The 13,801-nt window shown below is 34.3% G+C and overlaps 1 non-coding gene across 1 annotated transcript; it reads left to right on the forward strand.

Moving 5' to 3' along the window:
• The first annotated feature begins 10,178 nt into the window (after positions 1 to 10,178).
• Positions 10,179 to 10,285, forward strand: LOC139895332 (small nucleolar RNA R71). Its single transcript, XR_011775788.1, has one exon. It is a non-coding gene; the product is annotated as a small nucleolar RNA R71 (small nucleolar RNA).
• The last annotated feature ends 3,516 nt before the right edge of the window (positions 10,286 to 13,801 follow it).

Consider the following 13,801-nt stretch of genomic DNA (forward strand, 5'->3'; position numbering starts at 1 on the left):
TTAGTACTTCGAAATTTATATCATATCCGAAGGGTGTCCCGGAATGATGGGGATATTCTTATATATATGCATCTTGTTAATGTCGGTTACCAGGTGTTCACCATATGAATGATTTTTTTCTCTATGTATGGGATGTGTATTGAAATATGAAATCTTGTGGTCTATTGTTACGATTTGATATATATAGGTTAAACCTATAACTCACCAACATTTTTGTTGACGTTTAAAGCATGTTTATTCTCAGGTGAATACTAAGAGCTTCCGCTGTTGCATACTAAAATAAGGATAAGATTTGGAGTCCATGTTTGTATGATATTGTGTAAAAACTGCATTCAAGAAACTGATTTCGATGTAACATATTTGTATTGTAAACCATTATGTAATGGTCGTGTGTAAACAGGATATTTTAGATTATCATTATTTGATAATCTACGTAAAGCTTTTAAACCTTTATTTATGAAATAAAGGTTATGGTTTGTTTTAAAAATGAATGCAGTCTTTGAAAAACGTCTCATATAAAGGTCAAAACCTCGCAACGAAATCAATTAATATGGAACGTTTTTAATCAATAAGAACGGGACATTTCAAAGGGTACGCTAAAGGAGTGATATCTTGGTACGAGATCGTTTGAGTTCTTTTTCTGACGTGAGGGTTTGATCGAGTTTTAGTGCTCGAATTCGGGGATTCGATAAATCGCGGGTGACGATTGTGTGATAAGGTGATTCATTGGAAAGAATGGCCTAGAGGAGTTGGAAGAAACGCATGATGATTCATGTATATTAAACGATCGTAGTAGACTTCGAATGTTGTATGCATTGCATGTCTCGGAGTGCGTGCAAGTATGTATTTCTAATTGGAATAATCTTCAAGGTTAATGATAGTTGTGAAGGTATTTTCCCGGTGTGAGTCGAAATAACGAAGTTCCCGAATGAGGAATACGGGAGATTTTCGGAAAGCATCGGGATGATTCCCGAATATTTCACGATTGAAAGGTGTAACGACGATGATTTTAGGTGAATTGTTCTACTTTTAGGACGATTGTGAAGTGTATGGTACGAGTTTGGATACTCGGCGTAGGAGCAACGGTTACGGTTGTTGTTAAATGTTGAGTTAGTGTACCAAGCGAGAATTCGGATGTGTGATTACTACATGTGTGACTCCACATTGGAAGCGAAAATGTTCGATGTATAAGTGCTTAACTTCTAGTTTTGGTGCGGATCATGAGGACGTGATCCAATTTAAGTGGGGGAGAGTTGTAACACCCCGTTTTTTAAGTTACGCGTTATTTTGGACATCATTCGAATTACGAGACATGTAAGCGTATATTTGGATCCAAAATAAAGTTGGATTTGATGTTCTAAAACCTTACCATTGGATAGTAAATCTCATTACGTTTCCAACGATATTTGGTTCATAAAAACGGAGCTACGGTTTGAAAGTTACGACCAAAACAAAATGTTGTTTCAGTCCCAGTGCATTAGGATGCCGTCCAGCCATTTGGACGGCGTCCAAATGGCCTGACACTCTCATCTTCAAGGAATTTTAATATTTTAATGAAGGGTATTTGAGTCTTTTCACTTGGGGGTTAGTTTTGAGCCTCTAAAACTGATCCAATCTCATTTGTGGATCACATTTCACCCACCAACACTCTCATCTTCAAACCTTAGAGAGAGGAAGTGTTTTTAGTGAGAGAAAGCTCCATTTGGAGAAGAGGAAGAGTGAATCGGGTCAAAGCTCGAGTATTAAAGTTGTTCATCTCGTCAACGACAACATTTTGGTGGTATTGGTAAGTATCAACTCCGAATTTCATTGTTTGATTTGATATTCAAAGTTAGGGTTTGAACTTAAATTGTTTAGAAACCCGTTTAGACTCATGAAGTGAGTATAGTAATGCTAGTAATAGGGTTTTATATTGTTTTTGGTGGATTTTGGGTTGGCTGATGTTTTAGCCATGTTTAGGACTTAAAAATAGGGTATAATCACTAGTGGTCAGTGATAAGGAATGTATTGGAACCCATTTTTGTTGTGTTTGGTTGACTAGTTTTGAAATGGGTCAAAATTAGGGTTATGTGGCAATTTGGGTCAAATGGCACTAAGTGTCAATTTGGGTTGGTTTGTAAATCCACCCTAACCGTGGTTTTATGTGATTAATGGAATAGGTACTTTCCATTGACAAGTTGCGGATTATTCGGTCGCATTTCTTCAACGTGTTACGGTGAGTGAAATATCTATGTACGTATGTATATGATTTATTTGCCGTATTGATGGTGTCACATAACTATTTTGTGACCATAGTTGTGAGGCATAGCCGTTTTGTGCACATTTGGTAATTGTGCACATAGTCGTTTTGTGCACATGGTGTGAGTTTTAGGTTGTCTATACTCATACGATTATCAAGTGATGCCATAGCCATTTTGGAACACTTGGGGGTGATGCCATAGCCATTTTGGAATACCTCGGGTTAGCATACCATAGTCGTTTTGGGCGCGAACGGTTGTTATGAACGCCGATGATTTGTTCGCGAGGTCATTCCCTTGCAATATTGGTTAAGCGTGGTTTAATATTGTTGTTAAGTGATGCCATAGCCGTTTTGGAACACTTGGGGGTGATGCCATAGCCGTTTTGGACTCGGGGTTAGCATACCATAGTCGTTTTGGGCGCTAACGGTCGTTAGGAACATCGATGATTCCATCGCAAGAATCATTCCCATTCTATCTTGGTTAACCATGGTTTATATATGTTGAGGTTTAGCATTTCATTATTTTTATGATTATTATGCTAATGATGTTGCTAGTTGTACATTTTGATGATACTAGCTTTTGATACGAGTTGACATGCGATTATATGCATTATGTGATGTTGTGGATGCGAGTAGGTAATTTGTATATGCATGTATATATTTGTTCTACTCACTAAGCTTTAGCTTACCCCTCTCGTTGTTCATCTTTTGGGCTGCAGGTGCGGTGAAGGGCAAGGGTAAGCTAGGGGGCTAGAGGATTTCCCCATTGTTGTTTATGGTTGATAGCTTTTGGATTTGATTAGGATTGGGTAGCGTATCCCCAATCACCATGCTCGGTCTATGTTTTGTATTAAACTAAAATGGGTTGAAATGGTCACTAGATGTAATTTTGAATCGTTGTGGGCCCGGTGTTGTAAAACTCGCTTTGAATGTGGCAATCTCTTAGTTTTACTTATATTGATGTATTTTGATAGTTGGTTTCGTTTAAAGGTGTCGGGAAGCGGGTTTTTCGCTCGCATGAAATTGAAAAACTGATCAGAAACTTTTAGTTCATTCGGACGCCGTCCAAAAGGCTTGGACGCCGTCCTGGGCTTAACTGCTGGACCCTCAATAATTTAAATTGTTACTAATTTCTTGCAAATGAGGGCATTGCAAGATCTTAAGTGTGGGAAGGGGTTAAATTCTTTCGGATTTTAAAAATTTTTACTTTATACACTTGGTTACCATTAAAAATACTAGTAAAGCAGTAGTTGTATTAGAATCTAGTGCTCTCTGATAAAAAAAGAACAGCCCTAGTCTTATATACTGACTACCCAATTCTAGTAAAATTTTTCAAAATTTTCAATTAAATGAATTCAAAATCATGTTTATACATATTTATGAACGATAAAACTAGGTTTTAACACCGAAATTATTGTTACCTCGGAAAGGACATAAATTAAGAAACAAACTAAAATGTTAAAATTCATTTAAAATGGAATAGAGGACGATAAAAAGGAAAATAAAAGCCAAGTGTGGGAAAATTTACCAAGTTATCTTAAACATATGTCACATATATCTGTAACAAATAACTGAAAATACTTTTGCTTTGGACTAAACTAAACTGTTTTACCCGATGAAAGAAAAGAAGAGATGGATCTACACGATGAATCAATTCCATCATTAAAAGGAAGTAAAGTCTTCCGAAAAAGACACGCGCTTCTTGATTTAGGTCATGAAGTTGTCGTCCAGACCAGCTGTAGGTTGACGAAAAATCTAGAAAATTCATCACTAAAATCAGCAGGAAATCCACGGACCTCAGCATTAAACAGGGTCGCCATGTGGTCAGATTTATCCTAACCATGAGAAGGATTTATCTCGTACAATGGGGGGCTGATGATGTAGCGTGAGGGTACGAAATAGTATTATTTTTACTAGGAAATACTACAAAATATGACACAAGTTTTATTAATTTACGGATGGGATATACCTAAACCTTGCTACAACACTATAGGCAGTGTACCTAATTGTAGAGTAGTGTAGTTTTTAGTAAGTCCGGTTCGTTCCACAGGGAGCTGGTGAAGTTAACGCTATATTATTAAGTTTATTTGTAAAAATATATATATAAATAAGTAGTAGTATTATTATAAAATGGGGGTTTTACCGTTTAATGACCGGTTTGTCGATTTTAAGCGTAAAAATAAATGACAAAAATTAAAGTGCGTAAAATAAATTGCGATAAATAAAATGACAGAAAATAAAATTGCGAGTAATAAAATGACAGTAAATAAAGATACGATGAGAAATATAATAAAAGAATTATGCTTATTTAAACTTCCGTAATCATGATTTTTGACGTGTTGATTTTAATTTATTACCATGGGTTAATTGTCCTTTGTCCTGGTTTATTTGATACGTTTATCTGGTTTTTGTCCATAATAGTCCATCGGTCATAAATATAAAGTGCGAGTATCCTCGTCAAATTACCCTTATACCCGAAGTCAAATATTCCAACTGATTAAGGATTTAAACTATGACGCAGTTATCACTTCTGTTAACAATTACACCAGTTATCACTGTATGTAATTCACCCCTGTTTTAATTAGTTTATGAATATTAATTCATCCACTTGATCAGAATGAATAATCAATTACCCAACCCAATTGATTAATTAAATGATTATAACAGATTCCATATGAACGTCACTAAATAGGACAACCATAATCATTATTAATTATTAGGTTAATTAATTTGAAGATAGGTTCGACAGACTCCAATGAGTTGTCACTCAATTAGACAATACCCCCCATCTATTAATAGTCAATAGTCCAATTTCCACAAGTGTCGGTCTTTTGCCCAAACCTTAATTATGGTACAAAGCCCAATTACCCAATTTTAGTAATTAGCCCAACATCATGATTACTTCGTTTTAAATAAGCATAATAATAACTTAGCTACGAGACATTAATGTAAAAAGGTTGAACATAACTTACAATGATTAAAAATAGCGTAGCGTTACACGGACAGAATTTCGACTTACACACTCAAATGATCTCTATCATAAATCTTATTATTATCATAATTTAAACTTAAAATTAAGATTATTGTTATATCTTATTACATTAACATTATGATAGAGATATAGAATATAGATATTGATAATTGATATTGATAATTGATCGAAGAAAAAAAGATCGGAAAAAAATATCTTTTTCCTTTCATCGTAATACATCGTCCTTTTATAGCGAAATTAGAAATTGAATTTTCATTTACGACCCCTGAACTATGCTCAATTAACAACTTTTTATTATTTAATATTATTCTTATTATGAATTATTTAAATATTATATTTTATTCTTGTGCATAGTTGACTCGTAATTTTTACACCGTTGCGTCGAGCGCTGAAAGTTGGTTCATGCCTCGGTTCCGGATTTTCGAACGTCCTTGCGTACAATTTAATATCTTGTACTTTGCGTTTTGTAACTTGTACTCTTGTCATTTTTAGACGTTCTTCATCAATAATTTGAACCTTTTTAATTGTATCTTGTACTTTTGAGCTTTTTGGACCTTTGCGTCTTCAAATCTTCGTTTTCGCCTTTTGTCTTCGCACTTATTTAAAATAAACGAATATTACTCGAAAATGGAACAATTGCAACTAAAATCTTGTCTTTCTTGGGGGATTTTGCTATGAAATATATGTTCCTTTTTAGCCTTATCAATATCCCCACACTTGAGCGTTGCTTGTCCTCAAGCAATACAGTCTTGAAATAATATAATACATCACACGAATCACTTCTTTATTCTTCACACTTTGTACATCAGTGATTTTGATAGAGCTGTATAAACAATGATATTAACAATAGAACCATGGTTAAAGGTGGGTGTGTCATCCACAGTTGCCTCGGGTTTAGGTCAACGACACTTGCAATCAAATAGCCGATTTACTTTCGGTTTCCAAAGCAAAGTGCACATTTGAAAGGCGGTTTACAGTCCCACATGACTATAAAAATGTAGATCCTTTAGGGAAATTGGATCTTTATGAAAACATTTAATCTTTTGAAAATTCAATCTAGCTTTTACCCTAGATAAGTTTTCTGATTTGATCCACCATTGGTGTTGCAAAATATATTTGTGGATCAATATTTTGGCTAAAAACATTTAGGTTCGTGTAATCCACTGCTATCCCGGTATCGAATAGCACACATCCAGTTTACTTGTTCCGTATATTATCTTTCGGTAAACTACCGTCCGGTTGTAAAGGAAAGCGATGAACAAGAAACTGTTAAGGCAATGTCCCGTGACATGCAGATGATTATGGTCTTTTAACGTGTCGGATGCTAGAACTATCCTTGGTAGGAGCGATAGTAAAGATCATCCTATGATTTTTCGGTCTGGCACAAGGTCCTGTCTCTGACCATGCTATGCAACCACCGTTCTTACGGTTGACACCCGATTTGGTTCAGGTGACCTAATGAATTCTGATGAATTCTCAGGATTTTACGTTCAATGGTAATGAACGCATTGAAAATGGGTTTTCAGAAAACAAATCGGTTTGTATTTTTGATCAAAATATTTTCTCGTTCAAGCTCGAGTTTAGATATCATTGAATTCCATGAGTTTGAATTCTCAATCTTTAAGGTCAATCTCTAGGATTGAGTAATATCAGTCTTAAAAGCTGATTTTTAATCTTTAAGGAGATTATCCTTTCTGGGGATCTGATTCATTAGTCTTATCAAGCTAATTTGCACGGTGCCCTCCCCATTTTACAAGACAGACCCTCTCATGGTTAGGATAAGTCTGACCACTTGGCGACCCTGTTTGATGCTGAGGTCCGTGGATTTCCTGCTGATTTTAGTGATGACTTTTCTAGGTTTTTCGTCAACCTACAGCTGGTCTGGACGACAACTTCATGACCTAAATCAAGAAGCGCGTGTCTTTTTCGGAAGACTTTACTTCCTTTTAATGATGGAATTGATTCATCGTGTAGATCCATCTTTCTTTCAAATGTATTACAGTAAACCGGGTAAAACTGATTAGTATCGTCCAAAGCAAAAGTACCTGCAATAATCTTGTACAAAAATATGTGATATATGTTTTAAATTGAATAACTTAGTACATTCTTCCCACACTTAGTTTCTTTCTTTGCCTTTTTATTTTCTTTTATTTCATTTTAAATGAATTCAAGCGTTTTAGGGTGTTTCTCAATTTATGTCCTTTTCGAGGTAACGATAATTTCGGTATTATCACCTAGTTTTCACCGTTCATAAATATGTATAAACATGATTTTAAATTCATTTAGTTGAAAATTTTTCAAATTTTCACAAAATTTGGCAAATAAACTAAGTGCAAACCCGAGAGAATTTATAACCCTTCCCCACACTTGAGATCATGCAATGCCCTCATTTGCATGAAATCAGACTATAATTATAAATTCATGAGGGTGATTAGTGTAGAAAAGTGATTAAAAATACCCAGTTTGTAAGCATATTATTTTTCATCACATTTGATATTTTGCTTCTTGTCGTCAAAATCAGTAGCTATTGCTGAACTTAATGTTAGTCTTTGAAAGTGCGTTGTTCTACCCTGTTTTGTACATAATATAAAATACAAACATATATATACATATTTTTGAAGTTGGGTATATTACCCCACGTTCAAAAATTTATAAAGTCTAATATCTTTTTGGCATACTTTAGATCAATAAAATTAAAAATAATGATAACAAAATTTGCCGTCCCACCCTCGGGTAAAGCAATTTCGGCTTAATGACCTAGTCTTCAACTCACGACGAATTTTAGAAATCATTTTTTCAACTTAATGAATTAAAGTAAATTTTGTTTTTAAAATTCACACAAAACTTAAATTAAAAAAAAAATATTAATTTTATATAAAACCTACAAAACAAAAATTCAGAATGGAGGGAGAAAACTAGTTCTTTAGTGTCTGCTAGCGGAAAAGACCAATCGGATTCCATTCTCGGAACTACACGAGAACAGAATAACTAATTCTAGATAACATCGTCTTCTTTTTAGAACATCGTCAAATGTGATTAACTTCATCGTCAATTTCTCTTGGTCCATAATCAACTTGCATATCCGTGACTTTTTCTTTAAGCCATTGGTCGGATTCCTGTGTAATATCCACAATTTCAACTAGTTTCTCCTTTTCTTTAGGTGATAGATTGGATACTAACCGGTTACATAACTTAAAGTTCCCCTTGGTTTTAGCATCGCGAATCCGTTTAATAAGTTTCTTCATTGAACTATTAATTACGGGATCATTTAATTTCGTATCAACAACGGGGTTCTTTGTTATCATGTCATCATTAGGTGTTACTTCATTTTCCCCACACTTAGGTGTTTCATTATTGCTAAGTATTACCGTTGGAGTTGGTAAAACAACATGGTTCTTACCAATCGTTTTTGCTGGTTCAACGGTTTTGGTTGGTGGAGATTTAGTCTTTCGAATCATAGAGGTGATCGATTTGTCACCACTACTAAGTGTCATTCTTCCATTTCCTACATCAAATAACGCCCCGGTGGACGCAAAGAATGGTCGACCTAAAATTAGAGGAATGTTTGGGTCCTCTTCTATGTCAATGACAATGAATTCGACTAGAAAGGTTAAATTGCCTACTTGAACGGGTAGGTTGTCAGCAATTCCAACTGGGTGCTTAATGGTTTGATCAAAGAGTCGAACACTCATATCCGTTGGACTTAACTTACCTACACCTAATCTCTTATATAAGGAAAGAGGCATAACACTTACACTTGCACCTAAATCTGCTAGTGCATCATACATGACACAATCACTAAGTAGACAAGGAACAATAAATTCACCCGGATCACCTACCCTAGGTGGAGGTTTTGGTGGAACTGTCTTCACCGGGTTTATATTTACGGCTTTTGTTTCTTGCACTTTCTTATTCTTTTTCTTCTTCTTCTTTCCAGAGGTATCACAATCTTTATTACCTATCACTTGCTCATACTCAACTCCTTTTCTTGGAAACGGGATGGGTGGTTTGTATGGTGCCACCACTGGCTTTACATACTCGGGTGGTGGTGGTGTAACTTCTTCATTGTTACTCTCATCTAAAACCTTCCCATCTTCTGGTGCTGGTTTTTCAGAATTCGTTGAAACCATATTAACATTCTCATTCCGAGGATTTACTTCAGTATTACTCGGTAGCTTTCCTTGTTCCCTCTCACTCATCATGCTAGCAAGAGTACCTACGTGTTTTTCTAGATTCAAAATGGAAGCTTGTTGAGTTCTTAATGACTGATCAAACCTCTCGTTCGTTTGGGTTTGAGTTTCAATAAATTGTGTTTGAGATTCAACTAGCTTGAATACCACGTCTTCCATATTTGACTTTTTCTCTTCGGTTTGTTGTTGTGGTTTATATAAGCCAGGTCTTTGTTGATTGAAAGTGTTCTTTTGAGTTGGTTGGTTATTCGGACCTTGTTGGTTATACCAGTTATTTTCGGGTCCTTTTGGATTGTAAAGAATGTTTTGATTTCGATTGAAGTTTAGCTTTGGCGGTTGATAATTATTTTGATAATTATTTCCAGGCCTTTGGTTCATATAGGAAACATTCTCTCGTTGTTCCAATGTTGGTTCAATGTGACAATCTTTCAATAAGTGTGGTCCACCGCATAGCTCACAACTGATTCGTATTGCGTGAATATCTTTATTCATCTTTTCCATTCGTCTTTCGAAAGCATCTATTTTTGCGGAAACGGAATCAAAGTCATGGCTAGAATCGGCTCTAGCCACTTTAGATGAACGAAAAATATCTTTTTCTTGGTGCCACTCATGCGAGTGGGAGGCTGTGTTATCAATAATTTTGTAAGCTTCAGTTGCGGTTTTCTTCATAATGGAACCACCAGCTGTTATGTCGATGTCTTTTCGTGTAGCAACGTTGACACCTTGGTAGAATATTTGTACTATTTGGTAAGTGTCTAAACCGTGTTGAGGACATCCTCTCAACATCCTTCTGAATCTTGTCCACGCCTCATATAATGTTTCATTTGGCTTTTGCGCGAACGTAACAATTTCTCCTTGAAGTCTCACGGCTTTAGATGCCGGAAAGAATTGTTTAAGAAATTTTTCAACTAAAACATCCCATGTGTCAATCGCCCCTTCAGGTAACGATTCTAACCAATCTTTGGCTTCTCCCTTTAAAGTCCAGGGAAACAACATGAGATAGATCTGCTCATCTTCCACTTCTCGGATTTTGAATAGTGTACAAATTCTTTTAAACGTACGAAGGTGTTCGTTAGGATCTTCATTCGGTGCACCACTGAATTAGCATTGGTTAGTTACCATGTGTAGAATTTGTCCTTTGATTTCATAATCTGGCGCATTAACTTCTGGCTTAATAATGGCGTGACCTTGGCCCGTGCGCGTAGCTCTCATTCGGTCTTCCATACTTAGAGGTTCTAGATTTTCCATGATTGAATTTGTTGAATCGGTATCACTAGATGATTCTGATTTAATGGTTCGTTCCTCAACAATCTCTGTTTGAATGATTGGTGGTTCCGGAGGAAAGTTTAATGGTTCAGGATCTATGAACCGTTCCTGAATATTTTCTGGATTCTCAATTGTGAGGTTTGTTTCAAAAACTGGATTATCGGAAATTTGAACTGAAGTACTTGGTCGACTGGATGACGATTCTAAAGAAAAATCAACGGCGGTTATATTTGTTAAACGATGTCTTGATCTAGTTACAGGTGGTGAACGTACAAAAGGTGATGAACGTCTTGCTCGGTGCATTCACTGAATATCCTATTAGTTTTAAAAAGGAAAGAAAAATTATAATAAGTTATCCAATCAATAGACTTTTCTGATTTTGCCCACGTTTCGAATAGCCAAAAGATGCAGCAGAGGGGCAGGATTCGTTTGGTCTCAATATAATTGAGGACTGTTTGGCTCCAATAACCCGGTCCACGTACAAATCCAACTATTACTACGAACCAGAAAATTTTGATGTCTATCAATTTAACCACTTAAAATAACTTTTCGTAATTTTAAGAAATTTAGATAAGAAGTAGAATAAAAATCTTATCCTAAAACTAGAATAGCGAGAAATAAGAGAGAAAAAGATTGCGCGTCGAAAAAGGTCGAAAAATAAAAGGTCGAAAAATAGGCGTCGAAAAATAAAAATAAGAACGCGAAAAACGGCGTCGCAAAATTCTAAAGCACCTAAATCTTAGTCTAAGGAATAAGCACTTAAGGGATTTTACGGCAAAGCCTAAAAATTCTAGAAGTAAAAAAAAAATACTACGGCAAAAAACTAGACTTAATACTAAAAATTGTAACTAGAGTCTAAAAATCTAAAGGTAATAAATTTTTTTTTTTTTTTTTTTTTTTTTTTTTTTTTTTTAAAACGATTTGTTTTTATTTAAAAAAAAACGTTTTTTTTTTTTTTTACACAATTTTTTTTTTTTTTTTTTTTTTTTTTTTTTTTGTGATTCAAAATTTTACAAATTCATTCCCGGTGGCGCACATTCAACTTGATATATAATATTAGTTTGGACACTTTTTGAAGACTTTTATTCGTATTCAAGCTAAATTGATGGTTTGGGTTCAAGAAATAGTTTCTGGTTATTATGAGTGATTTTAACAAAGATTTCAGCTCAAAGGTACGTTAAAGTGAGATGTTGGTTATTGCCTTTGACCCTACACGTGTTTCAGCTAAAAAAAACAAATAGAAGATGGATGAATTTTTAATTTAGTTAATTTGAGATACTATCACATATTATGACTCCTGTACGATCAAGTGGACATGAGGTGAGGCCCACGAGTGTTCTTTGGGTCGATGCATGCATACAAAGAGAAAAGGAAGGGTGACTAATATGACTTGGCTACATGATGATATCTATCCCATCTCATAATTAACTGGAAAAAAAATTTTTTTTAGACTAGCTTTATTATTATCTTTTCTTTCTTTGTTTGTTTTTCCTTCGTGGTAAGCGACAAAAAAAAAAAAATGGTAGACACAAATTAGTACAATATATTAATAGGACTAGCTATATTAATATGACTAGCTTTATTATGACTAATATGGAGTTTTTTTTAACCCACCCAAGTAGTTTAAAAACATAATTAAGAGAGTCAAGTACTTTCAAAAATATTTATAATATCCATTTTTCTTTTTAATTTTTTATATCAAATTAATTAATTCATTTATAAACTAAAGTGGAGCTACCTCAAATAAGAAAAGCCTCTTGCTTACTGCCACCTTATTTCGAGATAAGAGTAGACTGACTTAAAACAAATATATAAACAAGGTCATCAATCTACAATATGATAAACATAATTAATCTTCACATGAATCAAAAAAAAAAAAAAAAAAAAAAAAAAAAAAAAAAAAACATCTTAATTTGACAAACATGATCCGTAATTATCTCCTCAATTTAATCACCACTTTATCAAGTGGGGGCCTCGGTTTTTGTCCAGGAACATAAAGAACAAACCTTATCACTCATTATTTATAATCATCACTTTTCATCAATATTTCTTGTGAATTACACAGAATAAACGCAGCAAAAACACTTATTACAATATATTAAAATTAAAATTACCTTTAAACAAACATAATTTACAAAAATATAGCGTTTTTTTTTTCAGCGGTCCCCGGCAGCGGCGCCAAAAACTTGATGATGTAGCGTGAGGGTACGAAATAGTATTATTTTTACTAGGAAATACTACAAAATATGACACAAGTTTTATTAATTTACGGATGGGATATACCTAAACCTTGCTACAACACTATAGGCAGTGTACCTAATCGTAGAGTAGTGTAGTTTTTAGTAAGTCCGGTTCGTTCCACAGGGAGCTGGTGAAGTTAACGCTATATTATTAAGTTTATTTGTAAAAATATATATATAAATAAGTAGTAGTATTATTATAAAATGGGGGTTTTACCGTTTAATGACCGGTTTGTCGATTTTAAGCGTAAAAATAAATGACAAAAATTAAAGTGCGTAAAATAAATTGCGATAAATAAAATGACAGAAAATAAAATTGCGAGTAATAAAATGACAGTAAATAAAGATACGATGAGAAATATAATAAAAGAATTATGCTTATTTAAACTTCCGTAATCATGATTTTTGACGTGTTGATTTTAATTTATTACCATGGGTTAATTGTCCTTTGTCCTGGTTTATTTGATACGTTTATCTGGTTTTTGTCCATAATAGTCCATCGGTCATAAATATAAAGTGCGAGTATCCTCGTCAAATTACCCTTATACCCGAAGTCAAATATTCCAACTGATTAAGGATTTAAACTATGACGCAGTTATCACTTCTGTCAACAATTACACCAGTTATCACTGTATGTAATTCACCCCTGTTTTAATTAGTTTATGAATATTAATTCATCCACTTGATCAGAATGAATAATCAATTACCCAACCCAATTGATTAATTAAATGATTATAACAGATTCCATATGAACGTCACTAAATAGGACAACCATAATCATTATTAATTATTAGGTTAATTAATTTGAAGATAGGTTCGACAGACTCCAATGAGTTGTCACTCAATTAGACAATACCCCCCATCTATTAATAGT

The sequence above is a fragment of the Rutidosis leptorrhynchoides genome, chromosome 2 (assembly GCF_046630445.1).
Source record: "Rutidosis leptorrhynchoides isolate AG116_Rl617_1_P2 chromosome 2, CSIRO_AGI_Rlap_v1, whole genome shotgun sequence".
Taxonomy (NCBI): Eukaryota; Viridiplantae; Streptophyta; class Magnoliopsida; order Asterales; family Asteraceae; genus Rutidosis; species Rutidosis leptorrhynchoides.